Source organism: Puma concolor, chromosome C1 (genome assembly GCF_028749965.1).
Source record: "Puma concolor isolate L17-30 chromosome C1, mPumCon1.1.hap2, whole genome shotgun sequence".
NCBI lineage: Eukaryota > Metazoa > Chordata > Mammalia > Carnivora > Felidae > Puma > Puma concolor.
In genome coordinates, this window is record NC_141674.1 from 107,135,764 (window position 1) to 107,150,117 (window position 14,354).

The following is a 14,354-nucleotide window of genomic DNA, read 5'->3' on the forward strand; positions in this document are numbered from 1 at the left end:
CAATGACTTGGGGCACCTGGGTGGCTCAGTCGGTTAAGCATCCAACTCTTGATTTTGGCTCAGGGCATGTGAAATTGAGTGCAGAGCCTGCTTGAGATTCTCGCCATCTCTCTCTGCCACTCTCCTTGCTTGCACATGTGTGTGTGTACTCTTTCAAAAGAAATAAACCTAAAAAAAAAAAAAGACACTTATTGTGAATTTGAAATCTAATTGCAAAAAGGTTACATTCTTATAAAAGTTTTAGAAAATATAGCAATGTATGAAAAAGAAAATACAATTATTTGTAAACCTATTAACCAAAGATAAGTACTTTTTATGTCTTTTTTTCTAGTCTTTTTATACATCTATTATATATAATTTGGGGATTTGCAGTGAGTGGGGTGGATTTTAAAACTTTAACCCAGGGTTATTCTTGAAGTTGATCCCTAAAGTGATTTCAGAAAGAATGAGTTGGATCCAGGCTGTCTCTCTCACCTTTCCCCAAACATAAAACTTGCTCACTAGAAAAGTGGGCAGCAAAGAAAAAGTTCCAGATGCAATTCAGTAGGAAGAATGAACTCAGAAGCCTTCTCTACCCCAATGGAGTACATCCACTTTTCCTTGAAGAATTGTCACACATGAGCCTGAACTGGCAAACAGCCATGTGACAACTGCTATTTAGTCCTTTGGTGGGCTGGATAGTATTTATTTAGTGAAGGGGTAAGAAGTGCTGAAGACTGTAAAAAAAAAAAAAAAAAAAGTAAATATATATACTTTTGCTTTTGATGTGAGATTTCTAAATTGTGATCACTATGATTATAGAATTACATGTTCTATTTTTGTCCCATAATACTTTATCTTTACTCTTTTGTCATTAAATACTTATCAAGAACATGCTTATTTATTCACTCATTCTTTTTTTCCCCATTCAACAAGTAACTATTCAACTACACGGTAGCTTCTTTATTCTCTTCTTCTTCCAGCTGGTGCCAGACTCTGAGGGCTCCCAGGTCCTAGTAGCTGCAGCTCCAAAGACAGAAGAACCTGGGTTTCTGAAACACTGCTAAGTGCTGAGGATACAGTGGTGAAAATGGTCAGTAGGATGGCTGCTATCTCTGCCTTTGTGCAGTTTTTTATGACTTTGTACTGGTAGGTCCATAAAATCCTAAATATCTACCATGGTTATAAATTTCCTTCTAGAAGAAGTGGTCCCTGGCAGTTCTTTCTTGAGAACGTACTTGTGCCTTGTAAACCACATGCATACAGTGGAGTCAACTCTGTGTCACTAGTGACAACCAATCAGATCAGGCAGCAGTGCCTGAGCTGGAGCTGCCCAGCAATGATGGTGGGGCCGTAGGGGGAAGGGGAGTTGTGGGAAGAGAACAGATAGAATGGCCATGTGAAAATTAATAAAAGGATATCATGTTGAAAACAGAGTAGGGAGGCCAGCAGGAGGAGTGTTCATGCCCTAGCACTCATCGATTGAAGATGGAACAGGGAGAGGGACCCGCAGGTGGATACCACTTCACCATCCAGGCAGGAGAGAGGAAGGTTTTCTTCCTCCCCCAGCAACAGCCCAGCCAGTGAGAGACTGTCACAACTCAGCCAACGAAAAGCCACTACGCTTCAAACTCCAGTTTACTCCAAGGGACTTGATGTTTATAACAGCCCTTCTGAACTTCTAATTTCCTTTATAAAAGAGTGGTCCTCTCCTTTGTTCTCCTGACTTGCCTATTGTTTGCTTGTCCTGGTTTGTAATTCTCTGCTGTTCCCAAATAAACCCATTTTTGCTGGTAATAAAATTGGCCCTTTTATTTTTAGGTTAACAGCCATCCAAGGAATGGGAACCTGAGGCAGTGTGGTCCCTGGAGCAAAGTGAAGGCCATGTTTAAGCCACCGGGCCTCTGGTATGTTCTAGTGCACTAAATGCTAGGGACAGGAGGCATTGTTCCACTGCTCAGGCAGTAGTCCGTCTTCTCCGTGTGGAAACAAAACCTGGTACCCAGTGGTACTTAACTTCTGGGGTTTGTAGCTGTAGCGTGGAGGGCAGCCTGTCCGCCAGAAAGATGCTTTCTTCCCATCCGAGTGTAGAGGTTCAGCTGGGCTGTGGCCGATCAGCTGAGAATTACGTTCCAGGCAGCCCTTACATGTAGGTGGGACTCTGACTAGTCACCAACTGAATGGGACTGGCAGCGATGTGTGTCACTTGCAGACCAAATTGGTTAAGAGGCGACTTTACCACACTTTTTCTTTTTTTTTTTTTTTTTTTTTTAAATTTTTTTTTTTTCAACGTTTATTTATTTTTGGGACAGAGAGAGACAGAGCATGAACGGGCGAGGGGCAGAGAGAGAGGGAGACACAGAATAGGAAACAGGCTCCAGGCTCTGAGCCATCAGCCCAGAGCCTGACGCGGGGCTCGAACTCACGGACCGCGAGATCGTGACCTGGCTGAAGTCGGACGCTCAACCGACTGCGCCACCCAGGCGCCCCTACCACACTTTTTCATTCCATCTGCTAGACTCTGAGGCTTTAGGGTTGGAAGAATCACAGCTGGAAGGGGTCCGAGTTCCTGAATCACTGAGTGGAGGAAAACCACCTGCTAACCGGGCACACCTTCACTGGAATACTTATGTGGGTGAGGAAAAAAACTCTGAAATTTGGGGGTTATTTGTTACAGCATAACCCTAACAAATAGAATGGCGTTCTTTCGAGTGCTGGTAATTTGGCAGCAGACTCAGAAAGATGCGGTTGTGGATGTGAACCTCAGCCACCCGTGCTGCCTGCTGAAGCCGGCACTGCTGTGCAGGGCCCTGGCCAAGCCCAGCCCACCCTGCACCATGTGCGTGTCCTGAGACCACTGACTCTGTACTCAGTCTCTGCAGGAGTTCTCAGACGAGGTCATCGGTGGGCACATGGTTCACCTGGGCAAGTACCAGGGCTTCCTGTGCATCGTCACCAGTGTGGCCTCGCGGTGAGGCAAAACAGACGTCAGCTATACTCAGCTTGTCGACCTGCATGCCCGATATGCTTGCTGCACGCGGTTTACGGATCCTGGCCTTCCCTTGCAACCAGTTTGGAGGCAGCAGCCAGGGAGCAATGCGGAGATCAGGCAGCTCTCTGCTGACCATAATGTCACACTCGATATGTTCTGCAAGATCTGTGTGAATGGGACAATGCTCACCTGCTGTGGAAGTGGATGAAAGTCCAGCCCGAGGGGAGGGGCATCCTGGGAAATGCCATCAAACGGAACTTCACCAGGTTCCTCGCTGGCAAAAGGGCTGTGTGCTAGAGCGGTATGGTCCCTTGGAAGAGCCCCTGGAAGCAGAGAAAGGCTTGCCCTGCTACCTCTAGAACCACAAATTCGCACCCCTCACAAGGAGTCCTCCATGGCACTTCAGGTGGAGACCACAGATTTACAGTTGCCTGGTCAAGACTAGGGCTGGCGATCGAGAAAACAAAACAAAACAGCAAACCCCCAAGTGTGGCTCAACTAGTAACCCTAAGTTTAAGGGAAATATAGTTTATTAAACCTTTCCCATATTTTTTGAACATTTAGGTTGTTAGCAGTTTTTGTTACTGCCATACTTAATAATGATATACAGTAGGACTACTTTTGAATAAACATCTCTGCCCACATATTTATTTTCTTAGGATGGATTCCTATCAGGAATCTTAAAGGACAACTAGGGATTAGATTGAGTGGGGGCAGGGAGGAAGGAAAAGCATGTGCCAGAGCGTGGAATTGTGAGGTAGCACCTCCATCCCAGGAATTGCCCTGGTCCCGAGAGGAGGTACCTTTCCTGGGGTGCCTGAGATACTCTACCAAGGAGTCTGGAGTGTGTTTCTGAAGGTAACACAGAGCCACTGAAGAATTTTAAAGGAGAGTGAGTGGTTGTCCCACTTACTAGCTGCCAGGCTCTGGGCAGGTCATGACCGTGAAGGCACCCAGCCTTGCCCAGCAGGCAGCAGGTTCTACTCGGGAGAACCAGCTTCTGTGTGGTCCCTCCCTCTGTGGAGCAGAAGCTCTGGGGAGGCCAAGCGGGGCCCTTCCATGGCTCAAGGTCTGTGTGATTTGTGGTTAAATGCCTTTGAGCAGTGTTCCTTCTGGAGTGCTGGAGGGTTTCGTAGAGGCTATGCTCACTGTGCTCATTTATCTCTTGGGGCAACAAAAGCTGAAGGACTATAGCTTGCCTTCCTTCCTTTTACTTCTTTTGTTTTAAGTTTATTTATTTATTTTGAGAGAGACAGAGACAGTGTGTGGGGGGGAGGGGCAGAGAGGGATTGACAGAGAAGCCCAAGCAGGCTCCACACTGCCTGTGCAGAGCCCAACGCGGGGCTTGAACTCACGAACTTGTGAGATCATGAGCTGAGCGAAACCAAGAGTTGGATGCTTAACCAACTGAGCCACCCAGCGTCCCCCCCCCCCCCCCACTTTCCTTCCTTTTAAATGCAGAACTCTTAGCTTTGGTTTGGAAACCATAGGCGAGCTGCAAATTCTAATGATTATAATCTAGCAAATATTTACTGAGTACCTTCTAATATCTGGCATGTTCTGTGTAATGGGGATATGTCAGTGACCAAGACAGACAGATTTCCCAGGCCTTACATTCTAGGGGGAAGACAAATAAAATAGAAGGGGAAAACTAAACTAATATAAAATTTTTGTAGATTGTAATTTTTGTAGATTGTACAATTTTTGTAGATTGTAATGAGTGCCATGATGGGAAGAATAAGGGTCTGAATGAGAGAATTGAAGGGGACACATTTTAGGTAAAAAGTCAGAGAAGAGTACACTGAAGAAGGGACATTAAAAATTTTTTTTAATCTTTATTTAGTTTTGAGATAGAGAGAGACACAGAGTGCAAGCAGGGGAGGGGCAGAGAGAGAGGAAGACACAGAATCTGGAGCAGGCTCCAGGCTCTGAGCTGTCAGCACAGAGCCTGACACGGGGCTCGAACCCATAACCACAAGATCACGTCCTGAGCCGAAGTCGGACGCTTAACCCACTGAGCCACCAGGCGCTGAAGAGGGGACATTTAAACCCAGACTTAGAGGAAGAGGAGGAACTAAGTTTGTAAATACAGCAGGGACTAGGGGGAAGCTTTTCTGGTGGAGGGAAAAGCAGGTGCAGAGGCTAGGAAGCAGGGAGGGGCTTGGGCTTGGCGGGGGTGGGGGGGGTGGGGGTGGTGGGGGGTGTGGGGGGGTGTGGGGGGGTGGGATTGAAAAGCCATCAGTGTGCCTGCAGCAAGGTGCCTGCAGCCGAGCGGAGAGTGACAGGAGATGAGGTAGGAGGCGCAGTCGGCTGTGTCTCAACATAGTGGTTAAGAGCACAAGGTTGGGGTGAATCCAATTTCCTTGCCTCTCATTAACCATGTGATGTGGCACATGTCACCCAGCTGTTTCAAATTTTAGTTTTCTCATTTGGAAAAGGGACTTGAACTTGATTGTCGTACCTGCCTCCTAGGGATGTTTGGAATATAAATGAGAAAAAGCATGTAAGTGCTTAGCAGGGTGTCTGGCACATAGTAAGTGCCACACTCACGTTAACTATAATTATTATTAAGTGGAGGGTGGGGTGGAGCCAGATGGACCCGTGTTGAATCCTGGCTCTGCTACAGCATTGCTTTGTGCCGTGGGCAGGTAAATCTCCATGCCTTCTGTCTCCTCATCTATAAAATTCCTCCAATCCCTATCCTGTGGGGTGATTATTATGGGAATTATATGAGGTGATTTATGTGCAGTCATCCTGAAGGGAGGAACCAAGTCCTTAAGGTCATAATTATTTAAAAATATTTTCCTGCATAGTCCCAAGGGGCTCCTTCCTGGGTGGCTCAGTCGGTTGAGCTTCTGACTTCAGCTCAGGTCATGATCTCACAGTTAGTGAGTTCGAGCCCCACGTCAGGCTCTGTGCTGACAGCTTGGAGCCTGGAGCCTGCTTCGGATTCTGTGTCTCCCTCTCTTTCTGCTCCTCCTCACTCATGCTATGTCTCTCTCTCTCTTTCTCTCTCTCAAAAATAAACATTAAAAAACATATTTGTCTGAATATTCCAGCCTCTTTGTAAATACCCCAAAAGAGACAATCAAAACCTGAATGAGCATCTGTTATAAGTTTGTGACTCTGCTTGTGTTATGGATTGAGGTGGCTGCCAGAGAAAAACCTGGGCATTTTAGCCTTCCTTTCCCTTTTTCTCATCATGAGGATCCCTGATTTCCCTGGTCTCTTGCAAGAAGGAAGAAAGACCTCATACTTTGAGTTAAGTAATAGAACACCAGCTTGTCTGAACCCCAAGAATGCTTGGTTTTGGGGGCAAGATAGGACCTGTTTCTCATGGGCTGTAACCTGCCTGTCAGACATGCTGTTCCTTTTCCTTTATTAACACTTGACAGCAAGTGGTACTTCAGGCAGCAATTCTGGGGGCTGTCTGAAAAATGCTGTTTAAGCCACAGATACTGTGTTCTTTGGTGATGCAAGAAGGAATGTGGCTGGGGAGGGCTCAGGCCCATGGAGTCCTGGGGACTCCGACTCTTTGTGAAAAGCTGGCTGCTTGGTAAGAGCTGAAGCCTCAACAGCGTCAGTCAGCCGGCAGCTAGCCCTGGGGTTTCCTGGCAATCCTGATTCCAGCCTGGAAGCAAGGTGGGGTTGCTGTGACGAGCCCTCCTGGATTTGCACAGGGAGAGGGTGTGTCCTTGCTTCCTAGCTAGTGCTGTGGGACCCCCTGGTGGCTGTGGAGTGAGTAGCTCTGCTGTGGTGTTGGCTTTTTCCTGTGTGGCTCTGGTAGAAAAGGGACAGGAAGCCGTGGAGTGAATATGGGGCTGGGAAGTTTTCCCCATTTGGCTTGACATGGAGGCTGTGATTTAGGTTGGCGCCCTCCCCTATTTGCTCATGCCTTTGGTAGCGTTTCTCAGGGCTTGGGCAGTGGGAACAGTAATCTTCCATGTACAAGGTGCAAGAAACCAGCAAAACAAAAAATGAAAATAGAGATTTAGGTTAAAGTAGTGCTTGGTGCCATATGGATCAGAACCCAATTAGGGCATAGAATTCAACCAGTTTTATTGGTTGGCTTTAATGTAAATTCATTTTTTCCCCTAGTATTTATTTATTTTGGGGAGAGCACAAGTTGGGGAGAGGCAGGGACAGGGGAACAGAGGATCTGAAGTGGCCTCCATGCTGACAGGGACAGCAGAGAGCCCAATGTGGAGCTCGAACTCACAATCTGCAGAGATCATGACCTGAGTCGAAGTTGGACACTTAACAGACTGAGCCACCCAGGTGCCCCTAAGTAAATTCATTCTCATGGTTTTGAGCAAGACATTTTCAAGTCCAGAGTGCCTAGTTATTGGAGAGTGTTGCTTGCTGGTAATCAGTGGGGGCATCTTTGAGGTCTATATGGATCATATCGTAAGAACAGAAATGTAATCCAAGTTTTGCATATTAAAAATTAACATAATTTTATAGTCTACAATACTCTGGCTTATTTGTTCTGTGTAGTCACCTCAAGAAGTATTTTAGACTGATTAATGTTGTGGTCATGGTAAGAGTCCTCGAGGTTTGCATAGATGATCTCTAGTGTCACAAGACACCCCGTATGATGTACTTACCTACAGGCATATTGTGGCCCCATCAGAACCCACACAAGACTAGTCTCAAAGCCTCTGTCTTGCCACCACCCCTCTCTGTGATCAACCACAGCTGCTTTAGGATGTAACCAGAATCTAGGCAGGAACATAAGCAGTGTTCACAAGTAGACCTGATGGAAGTTGTGTGTGTGGCCAGTGTTGCACAAGTGTAGACAGTAAGACCAGTGGGATTCAGAATAGTAGGCTCCCTTTTGGCTAGGACCCTTAGGAATAACTTCATGGGAGACACAGAGTTTGAAGTGAGCCTTGAGGGTTGGGTGCTGTCCCATCTGACAGGCATTGATGGGGCATGTGGAACGGGCATGGAGAGGAGGGTGATCCAGAGGGAGTAAGAGGAATAGAATCACAGGGTCAAACATCAGGATGCATTTGCAGAAACAGCAAGTTTCTCAAGATTGAACTCCAGGCTAAAGATTTAAATTGCAGACATAATTAAACCACAGAAGGTGGAGTCACCAACTGGAGGCGCAGGAGAACAGGAGCTAGGAGATGACGGCGGGGATGATGCAGGCCTGAATTGGAATGACAGCTGTGATAGTGGCCAGGAGGATGCAGATTTGAGAAAAATCTTCAGGAACAATCTGTGGGGCTGCCACTACTGAGCTGAGGGCCCAAGGGAGAGGAAGGAGCCCAACCACTGGAATTTTCCAGCCCGGCACCTGTGTCATTGAGGTGCCTGCCAAATGCAGGGAAGAGACACTGGTTTGGGAAGGAGGGTGCTGAACAAGCTGCTGGGGGATTCCAGGTGGAAACGACCTGCTTTGTGATTAGTCCCAAATCATCAGATCCACCTCTGGTATGGTGACCTGGGAGAGTGTGTAGACGCAGGCTCTCCCAGTTGTCGCTGTACAGAGAACGCTTCCCTGGACAAGGCCCCATGGCTTCCTGCACAGGCTCGTGGTCAGGCTGGGGTCGTGGCAGGATGCCCGGTGCCCACAGAGATTTTCCTGGCCAGGCTCAGGCATCTATTGATGGGAGCTTCAGACTGGGATTTGGAAAGCAGGACACAGCTGCTGGGCCAGGTGCTTCTGGGAATGCAGGGATGAAGGGGACATGTTCCTTGTGTGGAGGAATTAGTGCTGTGGGTGAGGACACAGGCGTGATGGAAAGAAGTGAGGAGCGATAAGAAGGTGGCCTTATTGGCTGATTACAGAACTGGGCACCCTCGAGGTTCTGGTCGGATGTCATTTCCACCATAAAGCCTCCCTGAATCCCCCCAGCCTAGGGTTGGGTGCTAGTCCTCAGGCCTTCCTTAGCACCTCATGGCCCTCATCCCGGGGTGTAGAAATTGCCTGTGCACCTGTCTCCCTCAGTGCCTGTAGAATCCTTGGGGACAGAGATTTGTCCTGATGTATTGTGTGTTCTTAGTAGAACACGGTGGATGTTGGCAGGGAGTGTAAATCGGGTCAGCACGGGCTGCCGAGGACAGAGGCCCTGGCTTGGAGCTTCGTGCCCTTTGCTTACGAACCCTGCCAGGGCATCTGAGAAGGGGTCGATGGGAAAGCCCTTGTAGCCCATCTCAGCTGAGCATGCCCAGTTCCTCTCTGTGAAAAATGTAATTTAAAATCTGTCACCTAGGGGCTCCTGGGTCTTGGTTTCAGCTCAGGTCATGATCTCATGATTCGTGAGTTGGAGCCCTGCATTGGGCTCTGTGCTGACAGCATGGAGCCTGCTTGGGATTCTCTCTCTCACTCTCTCTCTCTGCTCCTCCCCTGCTTGCATGCACATGTTCTTTCTCTCTCTCAAATAAATACACAAACTTAAAAAAAAAATTCTGTCTCCTATTCTAGCACATAAAAGAGTTAAAGCCCTTCATGTTTTAAAACACATTCATGCTTCTCAGCTTCATCTGTTTTTTTTTTTTTAATTTTTTAAAATGTTTATTTATTTTTGAGAGAGAGACAGAGCGGGAGAGGGGCAGAAAAAGAGGGACACACAGAATCCGAAGCAGGCTCCAGGCTCTGAGCTGTCAGCACAGAGCCCAACACGGGGCTCGAACTCATGAACTGCAAGATTGTGACCTGACCCAAAGTCAGACCTTAATCGACAGAGCCCCCCCCCCAGGTGCCCCGTCCATTTGTTCTTAAAAGTTAACAGTAGATGCATTAGCCACATGTGTCATCAAGGTCTATGAATGACAGAAAATCTTCCAGTGTGAGACAGCTGTCCATCAACTTGACCCAACTCATGATACCTGTTTTTCCTTGTTAGTATTTAATGGTGGCAGCTGTGGTGAAGTAGAAAGCAGATCAGAAAAATCAAGGTTTGAATTCAGGTTTTCCCATTTATTAGCTTTGAGACATATGGCAAGTCACTTAACCTCTCTGAAGCTGTTTCTTTATCTTTAAAGTGAGGATAACAATAACCGATATTTGGGAAACCCATTTTATAGATCACTTGGTATATTCATTCAGATACTTACTGAACATCAATTTTATGCCCAACACTATCTAAATACTGTGGATCCAGTGTCTCTGCATTTGGGAATCCCGGTCTAGCAGGACAGGCAGACAAAACCACATGGAAAGGTGAAAGACATCATGGCCAGGTGCCCCTGGTCATTGCTGGAGTGCAGAGCAGAGAGCAGAGGTGGGGAGTTAGGGGAGGCTTCTTGCAGAGGGAGCCCCTTCAGGCTCATCTGAAGGACAAGTCCGAGCTGTCCAGGTGAGGAAGGTTGGGGAATGAGGGAGTAAGGAAGAGGCATCTATAATAGAAATAACAGATGATTTGGAAGGTTTGGTGATTGTGTGTGGTATGTGTTTGGAGGTTGCTGAAGATCAGGATATGGAATCCTTGAAGAGCCAGATCACAAACAGCCTCCAGTGCTGAGAGAAGAAGCTTGAACTTTACTTTGAATACTGTAAAGAATATTGAAAGTTTAACACTATGTTTTTTGGATTATAAAAGTGAACTGTAACTGTTGATAGAAAAAAAAAAGGAAAATACAGAAATATAAAGAAAAAGAGGACCGATCAGAGGTAGCCATTAATCATATTTTGGTAAATATACTTGATTAAGGTATATGGACATGTCTACTAAATCCTGGCTACATAAAGTGCAGTCCATGGACCAGCAGCAGGGAGCTTGTTAGAAATGCTGCACCCCGGGCCCAGGGAATCCAAATCTGCAGCTGGAGTGAAACAAAGATGTGTGGCAGCGTGTTGTGAAGTGCTTCTTGGTGGTGCAGGAGTTCAAGGAGAGGGAGAGCCATGCTGCTCAGAGCGGGTGCGGGGGCTTTTGGAAGACATGAGGCCTGAGGTAGAGTCTGTAGAATATGTGAGATTTGGCCAGAGAGGTGAGAAATGATGGATGGTGTAGTGGTCAAGATCAGATTTGGGGTTCTCCTGAGAAACAGAATAGGTTTATTGTAGGAATCGGCTCACAAGGTAATGGAGGCGAGCAGTCCCACCAACTGCTGTCTGCTAGCTGGGGAACCAGGAATGCCAGGGTATAATTCAGGCCAAACCCAAAGGCCTGAGAATCTGGAGGGCTGTTGATATAAGCCCCGGTCTGAGTCCGAAAGCTCAAGAAGCAGACGTTGATGTCCGAGGGCAGGAGAAGATGGCGGTTTCAGCTCAGGATAGATTCACCCCTCCTCTGCCTTATTGTTCTATTCAGGATCTTGACAGACTGGATGATGCCCACCCCACATTGGGGAGGATCATTTGCTTTACTTGTTAAATCAATTCAAATGCTAATCTCTTCTGGGAATATACTCACAGACACCCAGAAATCATGTATTACCAGCTCTCTGGGCATCCCTTTGCCCAGTTAAGTTGACACATAATATTAACCACCACCTTGAGTCAGGCCAACCTGGCCTTGTCTCTCCCCTATTTGCTTTGAGACCTGGAAACAGTTCTGATTTTCTCTGTGCCTTAGTTTCTGTCTCTGTAAGATAGGTGTTAATAATTGAGCTTATATTACAGGATTATTAAAGGAATACAATAGATAATGTATGTGAAACTCTTAGGTGGTGTATGGCATGTAATAAGTACTCCATAAGTTATTAACTATTATCAGTGTTACTACCAATATCAACAGTAAGGGTACAACACCTAGGACATTAGAAGACACTCAATAAATTGAAGTTGAATTATGTCAAATTGAATTCCGTGTGAAGGGAGGAATATCAAAGGTACAGAGGCAGTGGAAGGCCTTCAAACCAGGTTGAAGAGCTTGTTCTTGCTGGGAATGTAGAAATAGAGACCAGCATGGAGCTCTAGTTGAAGCATGACTGGTTAGACTTCCGCTGATGGGAGAGATGATATGAACACAAGAGGAGGTGGTCAAAGACTGAGTCTGGCAATGACAATAGTTAAAGCACAGGGAGAAGAGCTGGTGAAGGAAACAAAGAATGAGAGCGGTTGCTGAAATGAAAAAAGGGTCCCTGAAGAAAGCTCTGGTGAAGGAAATGTACCAGGTGAGCCAGGAACATCTACCAGAAAGCATGGAAGTTGCCAAAGACTGCCGGGGTCTTGTCAGAAGGGTTTAGGACTCAACTCAGCAGAGCTTCCATTGGCCAAACATGGGATGATATGAGCACCAAGAACATAACCGAAACACATTAAATATGCCCAAATCCACGAGTAACAACGAAACTAAACAAAGTGGTTTCATTGCTCGCTTTTAGAGAATGCTAGGTAGTGATTCTGACACCAACTAGTGTGTGGGTTTTTTCTCCCATACCACCGAGGAATTCTCTGATACCAGCTGAGTGTCCTACAATTTAATTGAATTCTAACCCTGCCTCCCTGGAGGTGGCATGGGACCCCACAGATTAACAGCTCAGTCCTACAAGACTGCCCAACCCCAACTTCAAAGCCAGTTGACAGTCCAGGGTGCGCCTGCACTTCTGACCAACCGGCTATAGATTGGAAGTTCCAACAGCCCCCTCCCCAGGTTTGATTAATTCTCTAGAGTGTAGAGTGGCTCACAAAACTCAGAGAAACATTTTATTCACTAGATTACTGGTTTATTATAAAAGGATATAAATCAAAAACAGCTAGATGGCAGGGATGTATTCAGTAAAGTATGTGGAAGAGGCGTGGAGCTTCCACGCCCTCTGGGAGAGCCACTCTCCCCTAATCTGTACGTGTTCAGCAACCCAGAAGCTTTCTGAACCCTGTCTTTCTGGGGTTTTGTGGAGGCTTCATTACAGAGGCAGGACTGATTAAACTGTTGGCCTTTGGTGACTGAACATCTCTAGCCCCTGTCCCATCTATGGAGGTCAGGGATTTGGATGAAAAATTCCAATTGTCGATCACGTGGTTTGTTCCCCTGGTAACCAGCCCCAACCTCAAGGTCTTTCCAAAAGTCGCCTCATTAACATAACAAAGTTCTAGTCCCAAGAGTTTTAGGAACTCTGTGCCAGAAATGGAGACAAAGACCAAATATATATTTCTCATTATAAATCACAGTATCACACTTGGGAACCAATGGTTACTTTGAAAACTAGTAAATAAAGGGAAAGAATCAAGATTTGCCCTACTTTTCCTGTGTAAACTGTTCTTTAGCATAACCAAAAAGTTTCTCTTTACAAAAGCATTATAACTAACAATGAAGAAAATAGAATAAAATTATTTTGATTTTGCAACTAATGAAATAATGGATTGGGATAATGAGCATCAGTGAACATCAATGACCTCACAAAAGGAGAAGCAAACATGTTATGTGTATCCTGAAGAAAGACACATCAGCTCTAAAGTATTCTTACCAAAAAATTCAAACCCGAGTCTGATCAAGCTTCAGATCTGACTCCAATTCTTAGAAAGTATAGGAAAAGAGGAACACATTAAATACGAACACAGCAAGGGATACCTGGGTGGCTCAGTTGGTTGAGCATCAGACTTCGACTCAGGTCATGATCTCGGGGTTTGTGAGTTCAAGCCCTGTGTCTGGCTCTGTGCTGACAGCTCAGAGCCTGGAGCCTGCCTCAGATTCTGTGTCTCCCTCTCTGCCCCTCCCCCGCTCATGCTCTGTGTCTCTCTCTCTCTCTCTCTCAAAAATAAGTAAACATTAAAAAAAAAATATGATCACAGAAATACATTAGAAAAAGACTATGAGGATCCTACAAGACAAATGATCTTGTTTCTTCGATAAAAAGATAACAAGGGACAGGGAGGAAAAGGGAGAGAGAGAGACTACAGATTAAAAGAGCTGTAAGATACAATCAGTTGCACTAAGGGGACCTTATTTTTTTTAATTTTTTTTTTTAACGTTTATTTATTTTTGAGACAGAGAGAGACAGAGCATGAACGGGGGAGGGTCAGAGAGAGGGAGACACAGAATCTGAAACAGGCTTCAGGCTCTGAGCTGTCAGCACAGAGCCTGATGCGGGGCTCGAACTCACGGACCGCAAGATCATGACCTGAGCTGAAGCCGGCCGCTTAACCGACTGAGCCACCCAGGCGCCCCAAGGGGACCTTATTTTATTCTAATTTGTGCAAACTAAAAAGATACCTTTATGAGATAATTGGGGGACATTTGAACATTGGATACTATGGAATTCTTACTAATTTTTTAGGTACATCTCAATTATATTTTAATAATAAAAGAGTCCTTGTCCTTTAGAGATCTATATTGAAATATTTATGGATAAAATACGTTGTCTGTGACTTACTTCAGAACAATCCAGCATTGGGGTGGCAGCTTATAGGGCTATAAATTAAACAGGACAGCACCCAGGAGTCAGATTATACTGTTCTATTTTTGTGGATCTTTTCCATGATAAAGAG

At 45.9% G+C, this 14,354-nt stretch overlaps 1 protein-coding gene and 1 pseudogene across 1 annotated transcript in view; both read left to right on the forward strand.

Annotated features, from left to right (window-relative positions):
• RIIAD1 (regulatory subunit of type II PKA R-subunit domain containing 1) overlaps positions 1-733 on the forward strand; it is a 223,653-nt gene extending 222,920 nt beyond the window's left edge. Inside the window, exon 6 of the mRNA XM_086718242.1 lies at positions 716-733. The gene's annotated coding sequence lies outside the window, so the exon portion shown is untranslated. The remainder of the gene's footprint in view (positions 1-715) is intronic.
• Positions 734-2,466: 1,733 nt separating this feature from the next.
• LOC112865374 (phospholipid hydroperoxide glutathione peroxidase pseudogene) lies at positions 2,467-4,219 on the forward strand (annotated as a pseudogene).
• The last annotated feature ends 10,135 nt before the right edge of the window (positions 4,220-14,354 follow it).